This window comes from Nasonia vitripennis, chromosome 1 (genome assembly GCF_009193385.2).
Source record: "Nasonia vitripennis strain AsymCx chromosome 1, Nvit_psr_1.1, whole genome shotgun sequence".
In the NCBI taxonomy this organism is placed as follows: Eukaryota; Metazoa; Arthropoda; class Insecta; order Hymenoptera; family Pteromalidae; genus Nasonia; species Nasonia vitripennis.
Genome location: NC_045757.1, coordinates 34,435,866 through 34,456,474, shown reverse-complemented (window position 1 = coordinate 34,456,474; position 20,609 = coordinate 34,435,866). Strand labels below are relative to the sequence as shown.

Genomic DNA, 20,609 nt, shown 5'->3' with positions numbered 1-20,609 from the left:
ACTATCTACCGATCCTAACGAAGACTGGCACCACTCAGCTAACTGCGAACTCTAGCTCATTTCACGACTTGTATCGAATAATCGCACAAAAACCGAGATTGTCGCGATGACTAGGTCGCTAAGAAACCTTTGCATCGAATAGTAGTACGTGTTGCGAGCTCGCAACGAAAACGAAAACTCTCTGTGTTCCATGCGGCGAAAACGAACTCCAAAACCGGGTTTCAGACGAAGAAAAGCACGCTCTGTCGTCTATGCGGCGAAGACTAGCGCGTGAACCAAGACGCGCCGAATTCTAGTACGCTCGCCCGTAATCCTAAACACATGGGACACATTTACGAGGGTTGCTACGAAACTCAAAGGGTCTTCCCTATTTTCACATTGCAAATGCCGCATTATACACAAAACTTTGTAGAACACTTTTTAATATGCAAAAAATACCGATTTAAATGAAATTCTAATGATAAAAATCGGATAATATTTATATGTATATTTGACAAGTATACAAGTTAATTTTTTTATTTTTTATTTTTACTAAAACGACGATGAATATCCATCTTATGAAAATCGATCGAACGATTTTAACACGACGGCGCGAATTTCACTGGTTTTCGTGTAAGATTATCCGAGACAATCTCGTGAGTGATTGGGAATCTCTATGTTGATACACGTGTGATTTTCCTACACGCCGGTAACGCAATATGTAATAGTGTCGAATTACCCGATCGCTCTTTCTTTTCCATCCCTCCGATCGCTATACATCACACACACACACACACGAGACATCCATCTCTCGACGATGAGCCGCTGTTTACACACACACACTTCAATTCATATAATCCCGAAATAACCACTCTCCTCAATTTTCGAGCCCCGAAAAATTTCCATATCCCGGTTCGTATATTTTCGTTAAAAAAAAAAAAAAAATAAATAAATAAATAAAAGCTACATCATACCCTCCGCGACTGCGCACATAATATAAAAGTCCATCGAAATAACCGCGCGGAAAACCCTTCCGCATGCCACTTTAATAACGCGGCGAAAAACAAGAACCGCAGAGCTAGCGGCTAATGTTCCGTACAGGAGCCAAGCGAGAGAGAAAAAAACAACGCCAGCAGGACATAATTCGGCCAGCGCGCCACCCCGCAGTCACGTACACGGGAGCCGTGCTTAGAAAGCATCCACGTATACTCGCTTTCCTTTTCGTTTCGGGCACTAGAATGTAAGTACAAAACGAAGGGTCGCCCAGGGTGTCTCTTTCTCTTTTTCTCCTCCTTCTCGCGCGCGCAGAAGCGAGCGAGAAGAAGGCCTAAATTCCCGAGGGACGCGTCTATCCCTGAAAAAGACACATACCTATCCTCCTCCTTCTCCTTTTCTCTGCTTTGCTACAGCTCCTTGTCCGCGTGTGCGGATTCACGGGCGAGGAGAAGAAGCTCAGAGGCGACATATATAATGTATTCCGCGGTATTACAGCGCTAAATCGAGTTCCATAATATCGGAGCCGTACACACAGAGGGCCTTTTGTTTCGCTCATGTATATTCCATTCGCGGCGAGGCCATATTGTAGAAGAAAACAAGCTTCATCGTGCATCTCACGCGAGAGCTTCCTTCTATTCATCTTCTCCCGCGCGCGTGTATGTGATCCGCTAGGTTTTCTCTCTTTCTCTGTCTTCTTCTACCGCATATACGTCCATATATACACGCAGCGACGAGGAGGAGGATATGACTTTTCCATTCCGCAATATAGAGCGCGGGTGGGCTCGTCTCGCATAGCATCAAAAATTTTAATAAACTGCCGGAAAGTAGACTCTCTCGTATCGCTGGAAAAGCTCTACTGCGCTGCATACGAGCTTAATATTTTTCGGCTGTGTACATCAGTATACAGTGGCTCCGAGTTAATTAACGAATTTTGACGGATTACACTCGCTGCAGTCCCGTTCAGTTACACTGCGCAGCGTTTCGTCCCGGGAATAGCGCGCGAATTTTGAATTCGCGACTATGTATATACTGTTTCCCTTAATTAGAATCGTTTTGAACTCGTCGCCTCCGCTGCATAATACACTCGATCTACTATTCCCAAAATAATACAGCACGTCGGGCCGTTTATATTACCACTGCGCTCTCTCACTCTCCTGTTTATTAATTTAAATCGGCGCGAGTGTATAGAACACCCCGAGTAGAAATGATACTTCCGGGTACGGTCCGGGCCGAATCCGAAGTCTGGAAAACGAATTGCGGTCCGGGGCCAAAAATAACACGCGAGATTTTACGGCACGTAACATGGCTGGCTTCTGGGCCGGATACGGTGCCGTAAAAAGTAAATTTCGTATTGCGTGTATCGAATCTTATAAACAAACGAAGGCATATTTTGTCTTAAGTTAAACTATACGAATATTGGAAGTAAGAGAAAATATCGAACACCGATAAAAATCACATTTTTGAGGTTATGTTTGCTCGGTCTATCATGGGTTTGACAGAGTCTCACTGCGATGTTTCGGGTATAACCCGGCGGCCGGACAAAATTTCTACTCGGAACACGGCATCAGCGGCCCTTACATATCTATCGAATGTGCATTACCGCGCCGGGGTAATTATTCAAAAACTTCGATCGCAGACAAAAGCGTCGGAGAGCTCGCTTGCATACACGTTGTTAATGATGATTGCGCAAAATAATTCATATCCTCGATGTTCATGCCGCTGCATATTGTAACGCGATTCCGCTTTTATCGAGCTTCTGCGCCCGTATAGCTGTAAGCTTCGCAATCAACGCGTGTACCTGCACTCTCGCGTATAATGAACTGTTTTAACGTTTCGCCGTAGGATAATACGTCAGGTATATGCGTCGATACGTAATGATATATTCATTTTAATAATGAAATCCAATACTCGTATCTGTACGCTTTTATTACGTACTACACATGATATCAAATTCAAAAACTTGGGACACGATTCGAAACTTTTCGCTGCAGCCCGGCAGCTGTTCTCGCGAGAGCTTCTCTCTGTATATATATATATATATATATATATATATATATATATATCCGCTCCGCGAGCGAGAGACAATCTAAAACTTTTCCGAACAATCGGCCGTATTCTCGCGCGAGTGTTTGACAATCCGACTATATACATATATCTATATATATATATATATATATACACAGCAAGTGCAGCGCATCAGAGTCAGTGTCTGAGCGCAAAGTATATATACCCGCACGCGCGCAAAAGCTCGTGTGCGGCTCGTTGGCTGCGCTTGCGAGCTTACACTCTCTTCGGAGCACAATTGCTCGTGAAAAGAGTGCCCTCGACGATTATTACGGGGTTAATGAGGGAGCCGGTAATCGACTGCGCGCTTTCGCTTCTACTCCCTCTCGCTGCTGAGCATCGTCGGAGAAAAAAAAACCGCAGCGCTATATGCGCGCCGCGTTATAATTAATTAGCGAAGAGCTTCAATCGCAACTGTTATACCTATTATGGATTGACGTTAGAGTCGCGACGTATCGATCCTTCGATCGTTTTGTGGTGTGTTTTTCGGCGCTGATGAATCGAGCGATAATTGCGCGTACAGCGTCCAAGAGGAACTTTTGAAGGTACATAATGCGATCATTAGCCTAATAGAGCCGTCGAATATAGCTCGTATATAAAAACGCTGATGAAAGTGTTTGCTCGTCTAAAATTACGAGCTCGCGACTCGGCTCTGTGTGTGTGTGTGTATAATATATCATAAGGCCTATCATCATCCCGATTCACCCGTAAAAACGTTATATAGACACGAAAATCCTTCTGCCGGCGTATCGAGCTCTATAATTGAGTGTATACGGCAAACACATTAGGAAATTTTTATATACCAGCCATCTCGTTACCGTCGCTTATTTACGAGCTCGATATAATAAAATATCGAGAGCGCTATACAGCTGCACCCTCTATATACACCTATAAATTAACGCGTGATCTATCCGCACGCACGCGCTGGGTTAAATTTTATAATTAGAGTTGCGGGGGCAAATAAGACGGTAATAAAATTTTCCTCTAATCTTTAATTAAGCGGATCAGCTCTGGGGCCGCCCTCGGTAATTGGCCGCACGACGATCGAGCTTTTGGTTTCTCTCTCTCTCTCTCTCTCGGCGCGTATGCGTACGTGGCTATACGTAGTATTTCACTCGTAAATTCTCGCATTGTGTCCGCGGCGCCGGCTGTAATACATCCTCTCCGGACAAATTTAATGCCGGATGATCCTGCGTGGGGTAGTGTCGGATTTACACTGTTCCGACTCTAATTAATCGCTATTACATACAGCCTGTCGCCTCCAGCAGGAGATCTATGCGTGTCTTATGTATCGATGTACGGGTTCATCTCGGCAGATGTTTAACGGTTTGATTTATGTACATCGTACGTGCCATTATTGGGAAAAAAATCGTAGGAGTCCACTGAGCGTATATATTCACATAAAAATCGCGAGCGACACCGTTGCCGGGCGATACGCACGACGTGGTAAGACGATAATAGAATTTTCGTGTAATCCTTAGTAATTCCCTTGTGGCCGCGAACGAACCTCATCCCGTGCAGTAGCCGCGCGCACATGCGCCAGTAGCAGCAGCTTCTCTCTTTCTCTCTCTCTCTCTCTCTCTCTCTCTCTCTCTCTCTCTCTCTCGGTACGTATTAAAGTGCGTAGGTGTATATAGAAAGTCTAAGGGGACAGTACCACCGCCACTACCACGACCAGGGCGCATATAACGCGGTGCCGGGCTTTTAAATCCCCTCGGGGGTTAATTGCCCGGTGTTTTGACGCGAAGGACTATAGGGAAGGATTTTTCCCTCTCTCCGCTTTTTTCCTCCTTCTCGCGAACGAAAGAGACCGAATTTTTTTCATCTCGGGTTTGTACGTTTCTCTATACCGTGTGTCCACCACGAAACTTTCGATAGGCGATGTGTAGGTGGAAAAAATTACCCAGGAAATATCACAGTGAAAATTTTTTTAGACCTTTTTCGGATTTTACAGCCCAGAATGAGGAAGGTCGGGGATGGTGCCTGCCGGTCAAGAGGCAATAAACTTGACACCCACAAAAAATATAGATTACTAAATTTCTGTATAAACAAACGAATTTAAAATTGACAGACAACATTTTAATAAATAAAAAATGCCGATTAAAATCAAATTTGAATCACGAAAATCGGATAAGATTTACTTAATGCTTTAATCTATATTGTTTATGGGTGTCAAGTTTATTGCCCCTTGACCGGCAGCCTCATCCCCGATCATTCACATCGCCTATCGATGTGAAGTTTCGCGGTGGACACGCGGTATACTGTATGCGCATATTGGTGTATACCTGTATATTATCTAGGGAGAGCTGGAAAGAAATAGAAAGAAAAGTTTCGCCCGGGAAAAACAGTGCGGAGGAGCGAGCGGAGAAGTTGGGGGACTGAAAATTTAAAACAACATTAAAGCCTCATAAAAATACATTTATTCGACGGACGACGAACTCTCGCGGCTGCGCTAGCCGCGTAACGAGATCTGAATTTTTCAGGGAGCCTCTGTGGAAGAGAAACACAAGATGCAGAAAGAGAGAAAGTATAAAAGGTGTCGCGCGTTATGCTTCTCTTTCTCGGCTCTGCCTTTTTTCCAGCCTTAAGCAGGAATGATCGTTCCGAGCGTGGATCCGCGTAAAAATTATTGCATCGTCCTCGAAAGCTATACACACCATATAGCGATAGCATAAACATCGGCCGAGTCGATTTTAATTATTAATCGGAAATCGCCAAGGGTAGCCCTCACTCTCTCCTCCATACAAAATTCAGAGCTGCCGGGTCCACTGGCTCTCTTTTTTCCTCGGCTGAATATTTCAGAGCCGATGACACGCTACCCCCCCCCCCTCCCCGCCCTCCCTAAAACTTATCGGCGTAAAGTGAATAGGCTTCCATTGAGAGAGTGCGCGTACCGATTGGGCGGAGAAAACATTTTTTCAACAACGATTTTCGACTCGACCAGAGGGATTCCCAGTCATGCGCAGCTTACGCGCACGTGGTTTTCGGCTCGCGCAGCAGCTATAAGACGACTACGCGTCGGCTCACCGGCTGGAAGACGCACAAAGCACAGCGGGCGTCGAATACTGGCTGGGCTAACTTTCTCCGCGCGCGCAGAGAGAGAGAGAGAGAGAGAGCTCTCCGGCTTCGTTCTTATAATGTTTTTCAAGGATAAATGGGCTTTCCGCCGGGCGGCGAGGTGATTCCATGGGGTTCGCTCTCCCGTAACCATGGCAACCCCGTAACGCCATTAAACGCGCTCTCTTTCGCCCTCCCTGTTGCTCTCTCGCACACGACGCGCAGATCCTCCGACGCGCGCGCGCGCACACTGCTATAAAGAGAGAGAGAGAGAGAGAGAGAGAGAGAGAGAGAGAGCTTGCCCGCGTGCCATAAAAATAAATAACTCGCGAGTCTCGTGGCATAAAGGTGATACGTGTGTGTATGGGAGGAGGGGGGAGAGGGTATGTAAGGGTACACACCGACCCCCTGCCAGAGAGAGAGAGAGAGAGAGAGAGAGAGAGAGAGAGAGAGAGAGAGAGAGAGACGGAGCTTAAAGCTCCTCTCTTTGCGCGCGTGTTCGGCCGCGGAAATGAAGAGGAGTAGGCGTATGTATGTGCGTGTGTATTAGTGCAGGCGTACCTAGGACGCATTCGGGAATTACGCGCGTGTGTGTTATAAATAAAATACCCGCGTGTAAGGCTTTTATGGCGGCTGCGGCTCCGCGGAAAGGTCTCCGTAGTATATACGCAGAGTCGACTCTGTCCCAGCGGGGGACTTATTCCAGTCATTAGAGACTTATTAGACGCGTCTCCCGTATCCGCGTAATAATTCCCGACTCTCTCATGATTGATGATCGCTGCACTGCAGAGTCGTCCGTCTGCATTGTAATATAGATCTCCCATTTCACAAAACTTAACGCCGACGCGTCGATTGCACACAATGCAACCCTTTGACGAGCGCCGAATATAATACGTTTCTCACGCTCTCGCTGTCATATGCGGTATCGGATACGCATTAAAATCTCGAAATAATAATGGCCATATGCAAGCACAAGCGTATCGAGTTGAAAGCAGCGCGCGAAGAAAGAGCAGAAATTTCGTTTATATTTATAGCTCGCAACAAACAATCTTCTCTCTCACGTCTGAAAAGGGAAGCGAACTCAATTTGCTGCTCCTTCTACACAAGCACACTCACGTATACTATATAGATATACATGCGATACACATATACACCGCGGGCTGCATCGACGGTCGAAAGAAGAACAGGGTCAGCCGGACGTAAAGAGGCTTTAATCTCTCATTACCGGAGGTGTATAGCTATACGGCTGGGCTAACGAGCCCACGCCTAACCGTTTAATTTCACCGGGGCTTCCTCGAACGCAACCTCTGTGTGTATTTATTTCCGCCGAGGAGAGAGAGAGAGAGAGACGAGGGAGCGACGCTATGCAATTACAAAACTTTCTCCCACCCTCTGTGTTTATATTTATTCGACTCTCCCGGTCTATCTTCCCGTTTCCTTTGTGCGACGCCCAAGTAGGTCGACGCGGCTGATAAATTCGCGTGGAAAACGATTTTCGACACTTTCTCTCTATACGCCCCCTTTGGACGTTTCACAGTCTATCTCGCCGCGATAATCTAAGCGTCAGAGGCATAAATCGCTATCGAAACTCTCGCTGCACCCCTGAGCGTAATGGGAGAGGACGAAATCGTGCGGGCGCGTTGTATATAGAGCCCGGCGAGACGAATTAAAAAGCCCCGGAAAGCTGGTGTCCGACGTCTTGATTAGTCTCGGTAAATATATATATTCGTGGGGACTGGTCAGTCGTAAAAGGCTAATTGATTTAAGAAGCCGCCTCGATTGGCTATTTCACCTCGAATATCGATTTACGATCGTTTTGAGCCTCTGCAGTGTGTGCCCGCGCTGAGGTATATATATATATATGTATATTTGTATATGGAATGGATTATATTGTTCGGATCGTAAAAAGTAGACCGAGGCCGTAAAAAAGGATTTTGCCCGCACTCATCGCTCTCGGTTTTATTGCGTATATTTTATACTATTTGCTCGCTATATCTCTGTTGATACTATCGTATCGATTAATTAGGATGAAATTTTCGATGGTTTAAATAACTGCCGGTACACGAGACGTGTGCAGTATAGCGCGCGAAACTTGGCCCGTTGATGAATCAGCTATCTCGTAAAAATTTGCAACTCCCAAAGCGGAGCCGCCGCCAAGTAGCTCGAAAAAGTGGAAACTTCGCGTAACTTCAGCTCCTCTCAGCCAAAGAGTATAAGTTGAAATCCAATTCTTACGGGGACATGTGCACGCATTTAGCCGGGTAATTTTTCGAGAATCTATGTGCGCACATCATATATAATTCAAGAATACAACGATCGGTTCGCGTAATACGGTAAAACGCCAAATTAGCAGCTAACAGCCCTCGAGCATCTTATCAGCGGATCTTATCAACTCTCTCTCTCTCTCTCTCTCTCTCTCTCTCTTTCCCCTAAAAAAAGCTATAGCCTCCCCCCCCCCGGCCCCGGACGTAAATCCGCCTAACAGTACAACCGCACGAACTGCGCGCATTACACAAAAGCCCGCCGGGCAAACAGGAGAGTGAGTTCGCGGAGCTTTGTTATATCAGCTCAGCGAACGTCCTGGCCGCCAAAGGACATCCCTCACCGCGCGTATGCTATATATAATATATTCTCGTTGTATGTACATGCATATAAGCCTTCCTCGAGTGATAGGGACTGGGAGAGAGTAGCTCTGCGACCTAGAAATTACCGAAGCTCTCAGAGAGATCCCTTTGCGCAAACTTGGTTTCGATTTCCCCCGACCGCGAATATATAGTTGGGAGCAAGTTTTCCGGGCCGAAGGAGGATGAGACCGGCCGTACTGGGATCAGGTGGATTAACCTCCCATTAGCGTAGCAGAGAGAGAGAGAGAGAGTCACAGGACCGTATTCGACTCTCCGGAGAGGCCAAAGCTCGCAGAGATTAAGCTCGGAGCCATTCACTCTCACTCTTTATTCTCGCCGAACGGCGTAATTCAAGTTTGAAATATCGGCGGGACCGGCCGCGGAATGCGAATAAAATCGGCGCTTATTTAAGTCCTCTTTGTGTCCCTCACTTACGCACGCGCGAAATGAGCCGGTTAAACGATTTGTAGTTAACGGCGAATTTCCGATTAAACGTACCGGTGGATAATGCCTTGCGGGAGTAGCCGGAAAATCGAGAGGAAGCGTGATTACGTTACGATTATTATGTTGTGTGCGGAACGATGCTCACACATATATACGTACACATGTGTATGAGAGTCAATGATGATTCAGATTGGATCGTTGTGTGTGTGTGTGAGGCTTATTCGGCGTTTCGCTCCTGGAATTAGCCCGGGCTGATGCTGCGTAAACTGAATATAAGCTCTTTGCATGGCTGCGCTAATTATTCAGCAAGCTGCGCGAGAAATGCTGTTTTCATCGATTTTTCGATTCCGACAGAAACAATGACTCGGCAGCAATGTTGTTGCTGCTGTTGTTGTTGCCTGCGGGATATTGCTATTTCTGCGCTTTCCAAACTCGGAGAGAGTAATTGGTTCGTAATTTCGTTTGTAATTCGGGGTATTTACAATATTGCGTTTGCCGGGATTGGCCACAGTGGAATTGACGTTGGTTTTAAACAATGCATTCGTGTCATCGATCGGTTATAATTGGATTGTGTGTTAATTTGCACTGCGATATTTACTGCTTGATAAATAAATATAATAAATTGTGAGAAAGTGAGAATAAAAATAAGGAATCGCGATAATACGAATCGTAATAATAAAAAACGATGTTGTGATACATATATAATAAAAAATAAGTTTACGCATCAGCTAACTTAATAACGATAAACTCATATCAGAAGCTAGAAATAATCTATTGATCAGTTTATTTTCTCTTAAAATAGACTTGTACGTTCTATCGTAAAAACTGATTCAAACACAACCTTAAGTGTCGAGATTGTTAGTTTGAGTAATTATTGCTGCAAGCATGCATCATTATTTGTTAAATTATGTAGATTCAAGTTATGATGCCAGATTTTTTAAAAAAAGCTTTTGTAGACAATTTTTAAATTGTATTATATTCCAACAGAAAATCAGCTAACTGTTTCTACCAAAAAAATAACAAAAAACCCGAAATCTAACAATTTTTACATTTTATTCTAATTATTACTGGAATTATTTATTTTATTTATGCTTTTGTTTGATAGTATTCTATGATGTTGGATGAATGGGGTATACAAAAATGAGGGAAAAAGAAGACGTAGTGATTAGCATATTTACGACGCATGGCACTCATGATATCGAATATCGATAATAGATTCCTTCATTATCGATATTCTAAGCTGATGCTACTACGGCTAACAAAGTAGATTATAATGCTAAAAAGAATAAAAAATTTTTCAAAGCTAGTTTAATTAGCTTTTATTATAGTATCTTTTACAATCAGCAATACACTAAAAAATTAAAATTTTTTAAATTAATGCGTAAATATTTGTTGAAAATTATAAATGATTGAGTTTGTCAGATGCTGTTGTTAATTTTATTCTTAGATGCCTTTAAAAGAATACAATTTCGCGTTTAAAAAATTTAAAGACTCGTTTATAACTCAAGTAGCAAAATTAAAAAGTCTGTAAAACTCTGAAACTAATAAACACTGTTTTATTATTGTTAAATTAACTTTTTGCAGTCAATTATCTACTCAAGCAGAGCATTTAGAACTAGTTTTAAGTATACTATGCCTTAGAACAAGTAGAAACTCTGTTAAGACAGTTTAAACGACTATTTAAAAAGGCTGAAAATATTCCAAAAATAGACGTTATTTTCCACGTCTCCAGTGTGCCACTGGAACTTTAGAAAATGCCGACTCAACTGCCCGGCTAGCTCAGTCGGTAGAGCATGAGACTCTTAATCTCAGGGTCGTGGGTTCGAGCCCCACGTTGGGCGCTTCTATTTTGCTTTAATTTGTAATAATTAACAATAGACAATGTCCCAACATGCATATGGAACCATTGAAGTACTCAGGAGATGCTTCAAAATTCTTATTTTCACCGTTGCTTCTATTTTCTTTTAATATTTGATGAAATTCAACTCTCAAAAACTCGATTGCCAATTTTACATATAAATAATAATAAGATCAAAGGAACAATTATAAACAATAGCGCTATTTTGTTAAGTCATAATGCATTTGCTATAATATGTAGCATATAGCACTTTGTAAAATATTCCTAGACTTTCTTAAGCCTTGGCTATATCAACTTTTTTTTTTATTTATTTATCTATTTATTAATCAGAGTAAATTACATGCATGCTTATGTGTAATTATACATGATATAATAAAACGAAACATACAACCTAAAAAGGTAAACAGAGTTACCTGTACATAGGTCTGGTTTACATTCAAAATTACAAAAAAAACTACGGGCCTTTACGGCATTGCACATCTCATATTATTACTAACTGAAGTATGTATGTACTATAGCCTAGTATAACATTATAAAATTTTGTAAAAGTATGAACAAATATATTAATTAGCTCTGATCCAGTTTGAGATTCTGTTTTTTAAACTTTTATTATTAAGCTTTAATAGCTTCAATTCTTGAGGAAGAGAATTAAACGCTTTAATAGCTACCCATTCACTGTTTTTAAAACTAATCGTTTTCGATAATTTTGGTAAAATCAATTCTTTATTTCTTTTAATACTTAGAGAATTGTTAAACTTATTTTGAAGGTCTTTGTAAAAATATGACAACGATTCAATCATAAAAGACTCATGTATTTTTAGTGTTCTCTTAAGACCTGTATTATTTTTTAGTATTATTTTTATCAATCTACTCTGTAAAGCACCCCCCCCTCCCATGCAATCATCCCATAGCTAGCAATACTATTGAAGAGTGCATGATACAAAATTAACAACGTTTCTTTGCTGATAATTTTTGACAAGTTAGTATATATAAATAACAAGTATTTGGTTTTATTAACAACATATGTTATAAGATAGTCTCATTTCATTTAAGAATCAATCATAAGTCCTAAATATTTAGTACCATTAACACTTTCGATTGGTTTATCATTGATAACAATATTCAGATCTAAAGGCACTTTATCACAGCAGATACCAAATGCAATAAATACTCTTATAACAATCAAATTAACAATTTGTAAATAATAAAGCAATGCTATGAAGTCATGATTAGACTGAATAAGTCAAAAGGATACCATGATCAAAAGAGTTATGATTTATGGAAATGAAAAACAGCACTTTTATGTCTGTGGGATTTTGAAGTAGTGTGTACAACACTCTGCAAACAAATATGTTATGAATAAATAAATAAAAGTAGTATTTGAAATTTTATTTTCCATAAAAACTCTTATTAATTGATGTTGTACGCACATACAGCTCATAAATCACGTATGATTCAATCGAAAAACCGTTCCACACTACATCAGAAAAAAGCCAAAGCTGGCAGCACTATCAGGTCGATTAAACAAAATCCGTCAGCTATAAATAAACCCGCCACTAAGCATTGTACACTATAGGTGTGCGCGCTTATCTCGGTCCACAGCGTAGACACGCTGAATCGCTACAGAGAAACCAATCGAGATAAGTGCTCCAGGCAAGAAAAACATTTGTCGAGCTTTCGATTTCGCAGACACACGCTATAATCCGAAGCAAATGTAAATTAAGATTCTCGGAAAAAAAACGCCGACTTCCATGACGCGCGTCCGGGCACAAATTTCAAGACACTCTGGTAATGGCATTATCCTATGAAAGTAGAATTTAAAGCCTTGCTCTCTTGCAACAACAAAAAAGCCCTTGTTCTTCTCAGCCAACTCAGTAGGCGAAAGGGGTTTGACGGCAGCGCAGCGCGGCAAAAAGATGATTCATCCCTTACTGCGGCGGCTTAATTCACCTTATCTCTCACTTAACGCATTAGCCTGGGATCCCAGCCTATCGGAGGAATCCATCAGACGGGGACAGAAGCGCAATTGCCAATTGAGTCTCGCTGCGCCGTCGACTGGAAATCGCCCTGACCAAACCCTATACCTATGTACTGTGCGTCCGAAAAGAAGGAAGAAGGAAGAGCAACGGAACAAAAAAAGGGCCATAACGAAGTGAGCACGTGCAGAGAGAGACAGAGAGGCCGAACTTTTATCGCACGCTTCCATACGCATGAACGTGCAGAACGCAGAGTCATAGAGAAGAGGCTGGACAGTCTGATGCAGCGAAGCCTCTCGTGGAATTCAAACGAATTAGCTCTCGGGGATAGAGTAGCACGAGTGTCCGCTCCGGGGATCCAGCAATCATCTAATTATGCGTCGACCCCTCGTTCACTTCGCGGCTGGAGACCGATCTAATTATCTCTTTCTCTCGATCTTCCTGTTCCTCTCTCTCTCTCTCTCTCTCCCTCTCTAGTTCGCTTTTTCTGATGCTGTTCTCTTGCGCAGAAATTACCAGTAGCCCGTCTGTTCTTTTTCTTCCTCGATTTTCCGTACCGCGTCTTCGTACCTCGTCCACCGCCAGAGAATATACGGACGTTTGACATCGCGCGTCATTATACATAGTATGCGGGGGTGGACCGCCGACGCACACGTGATTAATGATACAAAAAGATGACGCGAGGGACGTCCATCATTCGCTGCTCGATAAATCGCGCTCTGTCCCCGGCTGTTGCGTCTATTACGGACGTCGAGGTATTTGATAATGCTAATGGATTTCTTTCTCGCCGTTCTCGGCGGAATGCGCAGAATTTGCATTATAGCAGTTGGTGAGTCACGTCATATACGCGCCGGAGGTCGAGCACCTCTGCTTAACGACTTTTTCGGACACGTATACTTGAACTGCAGGAGCAGCTCTGCTCTTTTACGAGAGAGTCAGGGGCAAAAAGTGTTGTTTTTATTTGTCTCCACTCGAGCTACTGAGGAACAGCAGCGGCGATCCTTCATTTACGATCCGCCGTAAATTTAAAATTGCTCGAAACTGCGAGAGCTGCTGCAGCCAGGAATCCTGTGCTCGAAGCAATCGTTCGGAATTGTTTAGCAAACAAATCGATCGGCTCGTTGCATCTGCAGAAAGTGGCTCGCCGGAACAGAAGGCACGAAGCGAAGTAGTTGGAATGTAGATGTACCTATATAGAGTATAGGAAAAGGCAGTGGAGTATTGCTTTCGCGGTCGAAGAGAGCGAATCCCATTCTTCCTCTACTACGCGGCGGTTCCGTAGCTCTCGGCTTTACGGGCCGCACGCGCGCGTTAAAGGCGCCGCTGAATTACGTTACACTCGTCGCTCTGACCTGGCCAAACGAGTTCTAGTTCGTGTTCCTATTCTGCGCTATATACCTGCGGCTCTAAGCGTTGCGGCGAGAGAGCCACTTTAACTGCAGCGACGCCGTTCACTTACTGCTCGACTCTCGACTACTGCTGCTAGGTGCGATCGATGTTGAAGCTGCAGTGGTTAGTGTATAATGCACGTGGGAGCTTTTTTTGTCACCGATGTCTCGAGGAAGCGAGAAGAGAAATTGACGATAGATTACGAGCTGCGGTTAAGCCGTGTATTTATAAAGGCGACGATAAAACGTACCGAGAACGCCGCATAAGTGAAACACAAAAATACGCGGATTTTGGGGTCAAATCCGAGGCGATATTTCGTCCCTCAGCAGCAACTGGCGGTAGTAGGGACCTATACGTAGTTTTGCGTATTTTTTCGTCTTTTTCAAACTTACGTACATCTTACATGAAGCTTTCCGTATAAAGGCATTCTGAATGTACATGCGTTTCTCTCCGGGCGGTAGGAGCCGATCGATTCCGCGCGAAAGAAAGTGAAATTCATACGGCCGTCGCGCGACGGAGCGCTTATGTGCCACATCGCACCATCGTTATACACAAACCGAGTGTAACTACGATGGAATCACGCGGGAAGCGACGACGGCGAATTTGGAACAGCTGCTGAAAGATTTACCGCGAGTTCGTTATACTATTGCTCCCCACCTGCAGATAGGTGTATAGTAGTTTCCATTATGCGTGTATATAAGTATTGGAAAAAGTTTTCGCGGAGTTTCAAGTGTTCCGAGAAACTGGGAAGTGTGAGAGTAGCCATGACTATGTGACTTTAAGTTTACACGGAGTCAAAAAGTTTGTCACTCTGACGGTGTATTAGCATAATTATGTGAAATCTGTTATAGAATAAAAAAATTGGGCCTGATTTGCTTTTTCCCGTCGCTTGAGCAATAAGTATAGGTGTCCTGCTATGCTAAAACAGCGATTGTATAACTCTCTATATGAATTGTTTTGGTCGAAGGTGAAGGTCTGATCGGAGAAAAACGAAAATACACTGTAATGCACACTCGTTCGATTCCCCCTTAAATAATTGACACTCAGACCGGCGACTTCCGGCTCTAATTACTATCTGGCTTCGGCGTATGAATTTCGATCGGGAACGAATCAAGCGCTTGCGCGCGTCTCCTCGAAATTAAACATCATCGATAATTTATCCGAGATTCCAGCACGCGCTCGGCATCGGCAAAAGCCCCCCTATTTTTTAAGACACACACACACAGCCGCTAATAGATGCCTCGAGCCCCTAATTGCCCGGCGAAAAATTCTGGATTCCCGACACGTTTCTCATAAAGGGAGGAAGTCAGTTCGGCCCCTCTCGACGCATCGTTCCACTCCCCCCCCCCCCCCGCAGAAGCTCTCGCACGCACCGTCCTCGGTTTCAAAGTTGAAATTCCCGCCGCAGGAATTCGCGACGAGATATATAGAAAAATATCTGCTGCGCGACAATCGCCCGGTGTAGTACAAACCTACAGAAAGAGAGGAAGGAAGGAAGGATTTTTCGGCTGCGGAAAAAGATCAAAGCGATGGGCGCAAGACGACGACACGGGAAAATAGAATTTTTCCTCGGAGCAGGAACTCGTCCCTGGGGGAGTCGCTCATCACGTTGTCCTGTCGCGTGTAGAGCAAAGGTAAGGAGCGTGTAGGTAAAGAAAGAAGGTATATAGGGACGAAATTACGAGAGAAAGCCGCTCTTCCTACCAGATCACGTTCTGCAAATCCCAGCCTTGAATAAGCCGCTTCAGCTCGTCGTCGACGTTGTCGTAGTCGCGGATTAACGCGGCCCGAATGATTCACGAACCTTCTTTTTTTCTTCCTCTGGCTTCCCTCTTTCTTCTTCGGAGAGAGGGCGAATTGGGCTTCATTTTTTAGTAGTTTGGCTTTGCCGAATTTAATCAGTGCTTGTTTTTCCAGAGAAAATACACTGCGCGCACAGCTTCCAGCGGCGGGTGTAGGTGGATCGTAATTTTAATCGATTTCGGTCCCAACATAGGTATACTCTCGTTGCCCCACAATATATGTGTTGTACGCTATACGTTGCCTATATTGCCAAACCAAGTATTGACCTGATTCGGCTCCAATATATGTATATATACACGTACACTCAAGCGCACTGCACCGGGCATACCTTGATAGCGATCTAATTACGTAACACGTACGGCGCATAATTAATTTACCGGAAAAGATCTCCTCTGCACTGCTGCGCAAAATTGACTCGGCTAATACAAAATCACTGACCGAACGGCCCTCCCTCTCTCCCCAAAAACAATATTCCCCCTCGGATATTCCAAATTAAAACTTGAAAAAAAGAAAAAAATCAAACCCGACCTTTAAAACAGAGCCGGTAACAGCTAGAGTCATCCCAAGATCAGGTCCCACGGGTGAAAGCCCATAGGTGCTCGCCCTCCTAATCCGTAACCCTCGCGGAACTTTGCGCGACACTCGTCGTCTTTTCCAAAATCGATTCCCTGCGGAGCCGCGCCCTATGCGCGTGTGTGTATGTGTGTTGGGTCGAAAAGTTATCGCGGCTGCAAACTTTTCGCCATTTTTCAGTCCCCCGCTCTTTCCTCGCTCACGTGGGCGCGAATCGAGAGAGATTTCGTGTCTCTCTGTATTCAACTTTTCTTTCCGCCGGAGATATGAATTATTACGAGCTTTCTTTTTATTAAACCGTTTAATCGGCTTATTTAACTCTGCAGTATAATACCGCACCGCGACGAAATTGTTTTCGTAATTCCCGCGCGCGGTGCATAATACACGCTCTAATGAACTCGGTATATCTCGAGAGGGCTGTTTAATGAAAAAAAAAAAAAACTTTTTCTCTCTATTAAGCCTCGCTGTATACAACTCCGAATCGATATACACAACAAGTTTCTCGTTTTAATGGAAACGCGATACTCGTGCGTGTGTAGGGGGGGAAGCGCTAAATAATCGGATTCGCCGGGAGAGAGGCCGACGCTCGAACAGCGCACTTTTTCACGAAAAATACATCCGCAGTGATAGCACAATGCGCGCTCGGCGTCCGGATGAATTACGAATTCAGAAAAAATACACGCGCTTGCGCGTAAATTCAAGATTATGGATTGCCCGCTGCGCAATTGCCTACGTCGGGTATTTTCGAGCGGCTCTTGCATACTGTATACGCACACTGCAGCCCTCTCTCTCTCTCTCGCTCACGACTATATAACACTACACAGCACAGAGCGGCTCTCTCTAGCCTGTGTCGAAAGGTGGTACGGGGGCAGATGGATGTAGCCCCCTCGAGTTCATGCTCTGCGCTCGGCTGCTCTTCGAGAGCTGAGGGACGGCTATTCACTCGGAGAGGAGGGAGAGGCCAACCCTTTACTTTCCTCTCGCTGTGTAGAGGCACTTCCTTGTGAGGGTGAGCACACGGTGTACAGCCTCCGCTTATTAGCCCGGCGCTGCCCTTTTTGCGTCGCCCGGCTCGCGCGTGTGTGTGATGCGCTTTTTTCAAAGTGCAAAGACGAAGAAAAACGACTGCGTTTACTGACCGGCGAGGGCTGCTCTCTCTCTCTCTCTCTCTTCCACTGCGCGGAATTAATTAATGGAAGTTATTATTTTTTCCTCGAAATTTCGTGTCGTCGTTTTATACACCAAGAGCGGGCGCTCATAAGCTGCTGTTTTAGCTAAGCTCGTCGCTCCTCGCTTGTTATTTTATGAAAAGCACCGCGGGAAAACGGCCTGCATTAGAGCTTTTTGCCAAAGGGGAGATTACTCATCCGAGTATACGCGCTGCACACAGCTATGGTTTTTTCAATGAGCTTTCTCTCTCTCTCTCTTTCCGGCCGTTGTTTCGCAGAAGAAAATAAACAGTAGCTGCATCGGCGATTCTCCCGTTATATAATTCAATATTTATTACACCGAGCGAGAAATTTACGGAGACAAAGTTGAGCGTTTCGATAAACGCAATCGATATCTCTCTCGCTCTGTTTACACACACGCGATTCATCATACTTATTAATAACGACGAGAGTCGAAAAAAGCTCTCACGGTAATAGATGGAAAGTCAGAGCGCAGGCTGTACACCCCTCGGCATTTTTTTTTCCTCTCTGCTCCCCGGCCCCGAATGACAAACAGTCCGGTTGACGCGATAGCCAGCCGCCGGCTATATTATACGCGTTTTCCGTCTCGCAGCATCTCCGCAACGTCGCGGATAATTAATTAACATTGAAGAGCTAGCCTGCCGTGCACTACGTATACACACACGCACACAGTCGCTCGATAATTCAGCCGTACTACCGCATCGGAGCTTTATACGTGTGTGTGTGTGTGTGTGTGTGTGTGTGTATGTGTGCAGTATACGTACGATATAGTCGATTGCTTGCATCGCGTATATGTACTTATACGGGGGTACACGTGCGGAACATACACCCGTGTGTGTGTATAAGAGCCTACTTTTTCGACGTTGTTTATTTGCCGCTGCTATTTTCGAAGCCGCTGCTTTTTGCCAAGGACGCGAGCTTTTTTGCCGTCGATAATAATGACGTTATAACGTTGTGTGAGATGCCGGAGTTCTGAGGAAGAGAGCTGGGCCTAAAATAAAGTATGGAAGTTTGTATCGGATATGCCGCGCGCCGGACGGACTTTTGAAGTGTACAACACTTTCAGGCCTCGCTTTTGCTCCAGTTTGACGAGCGACGGCGCTTTGTCTTTGCGGGAGCGGAGAATCTTTTGCATCTCCGCTTTTAACGCGAGCGAGCGCGGGAGAAAGTTGCCGCCCGATAGCGAACTTTGCTGTTAGCTCTCACTGTGTGCTTTAGAATTAGAGGAAAAAGCTACGGTTTTTATAAGATGTTTATACGAACTTATTTCCCCACCCTTTTTTCGAATAACACTATAATTTATACATTCCCACTGCGCAAAGTACCCACTTAAAATAGTATACATGAACGAGACTGAGTAACGAGCTTGCGAAAGCTCATTAATTAATTTTTTTTTCGCTCGCAGCAGCTCTAGCGCGCAACATCTGGCGCAGCCTCGTAAAAAAGCTCCTTATACTCGAGAAATGTGTGCCACGCGGGGAGAGAGAGAGAGAGAGAGAGACGCTTGGGAATTGACGCTTTTTAAAAATAGACTCCGATACAAGGGTTCGCCCCATCGAATTCCGCAAGCGAGAGCTTTAATAATGCGTCGTCGTCGTTCGATCTTTGAGGAAGAAAGAGCTGCTCCCCGTTGTGTGGCGAGTCGAATGATAGAAAAGGGAGGGATATGTTTGGGGGATATAGTGCAGGCTCTTCATCGACTGTGGTGTAAAGTGACGTGGCGGGACGTCGCTTGGGATTTGGGGTGTATGAAAATTTTAGTATTAATTAAAGAGTGATATCCCGTGCACTTTAGTCGAGTGAGCTTCTTTTAATCATCGATTTTTTTTAACTAAAAATAATAGCGAATATAGGCGTAAGAGTATGGCTTTGTGTAAGTTTTGATTCACCGAGCTATCTTCGTATCATAGCATTAATCAATTAAAGTATAGAAGTTGACCGTTGTGCAAGTATAAACGTTCGAACCGCAATCGATCGACTCCACTTATTCAGATATAACTTCAGATATTACCGCTATTATGAGAACCTTGACGCTAGAGTTGCAAAAAATAAATAATTGACGGGGTTGATTGACTATAGAACTGAAACCAATTAAAAGATTCGATACAATTAAAAATTCGTCCAAACGATAGCTCTCTTCTCGGAATAATCGATGTTCTCTTACGGTATATTTCTCTAAATTTTGTCAACTACTTTCGAACATCGACACCTCGGAATATCCCACTTGATCGCAGCGCAAAAGAAATAAAAAGCGACTCATTTAATTGACGCTTTCATCGCACCCCCCCCCCCCCCCATTCCTCTAATGCACCCGACCTTCGCAGCCATGAAGCAGAGGCCAAAATAAAAGACACCTCTCGCTCGCCATAAAATTAAAAGATTAAAGCCTTGCGACAAAGCTCCCCTCCTCACGCTTGCCGGCGACGAAATAAAACTTCCAAGACGACTTATAGCCGTAGCAGCTTCCCCCACGGCGATAAATTAGGAATTGGATAACCGCGGCGTCGCCGGAACTCCTGTGGGACACCGCGCGAGGATCGCGTGACGCGCCCACGAAAAATTACGTCTGCTATGCAGGATTAGCTGCTGGCGTGCCCCCGGACCTCACCGCGATAAGGCCATCGATTGCGCGCGCCGTCTCGCTGTATATGCGATA

The 20,609-nt window shown here is 44.4% G+C and overlaps 1 protein-coding gene and 1 non-coding gene across 2 annotated transcripts in view; both read left to right on the top strand.

The window, feature by feature from the left end:
* The window catches only part of LOC100114335 (glycine-rich protein), a 58,246-nt gene that overhangs the window by 28,121 nt on the left and 9,516 nt on the right, over positions 1-20,609 (top strand). The window lies entirely within an intron of this gene.
* On the top strand, positions 10,933-11,005 carry TRNAK-CUU. The gene has a single exon. It is a non-coding gene; the product is annotated as a tRNA-Lys (tRNA).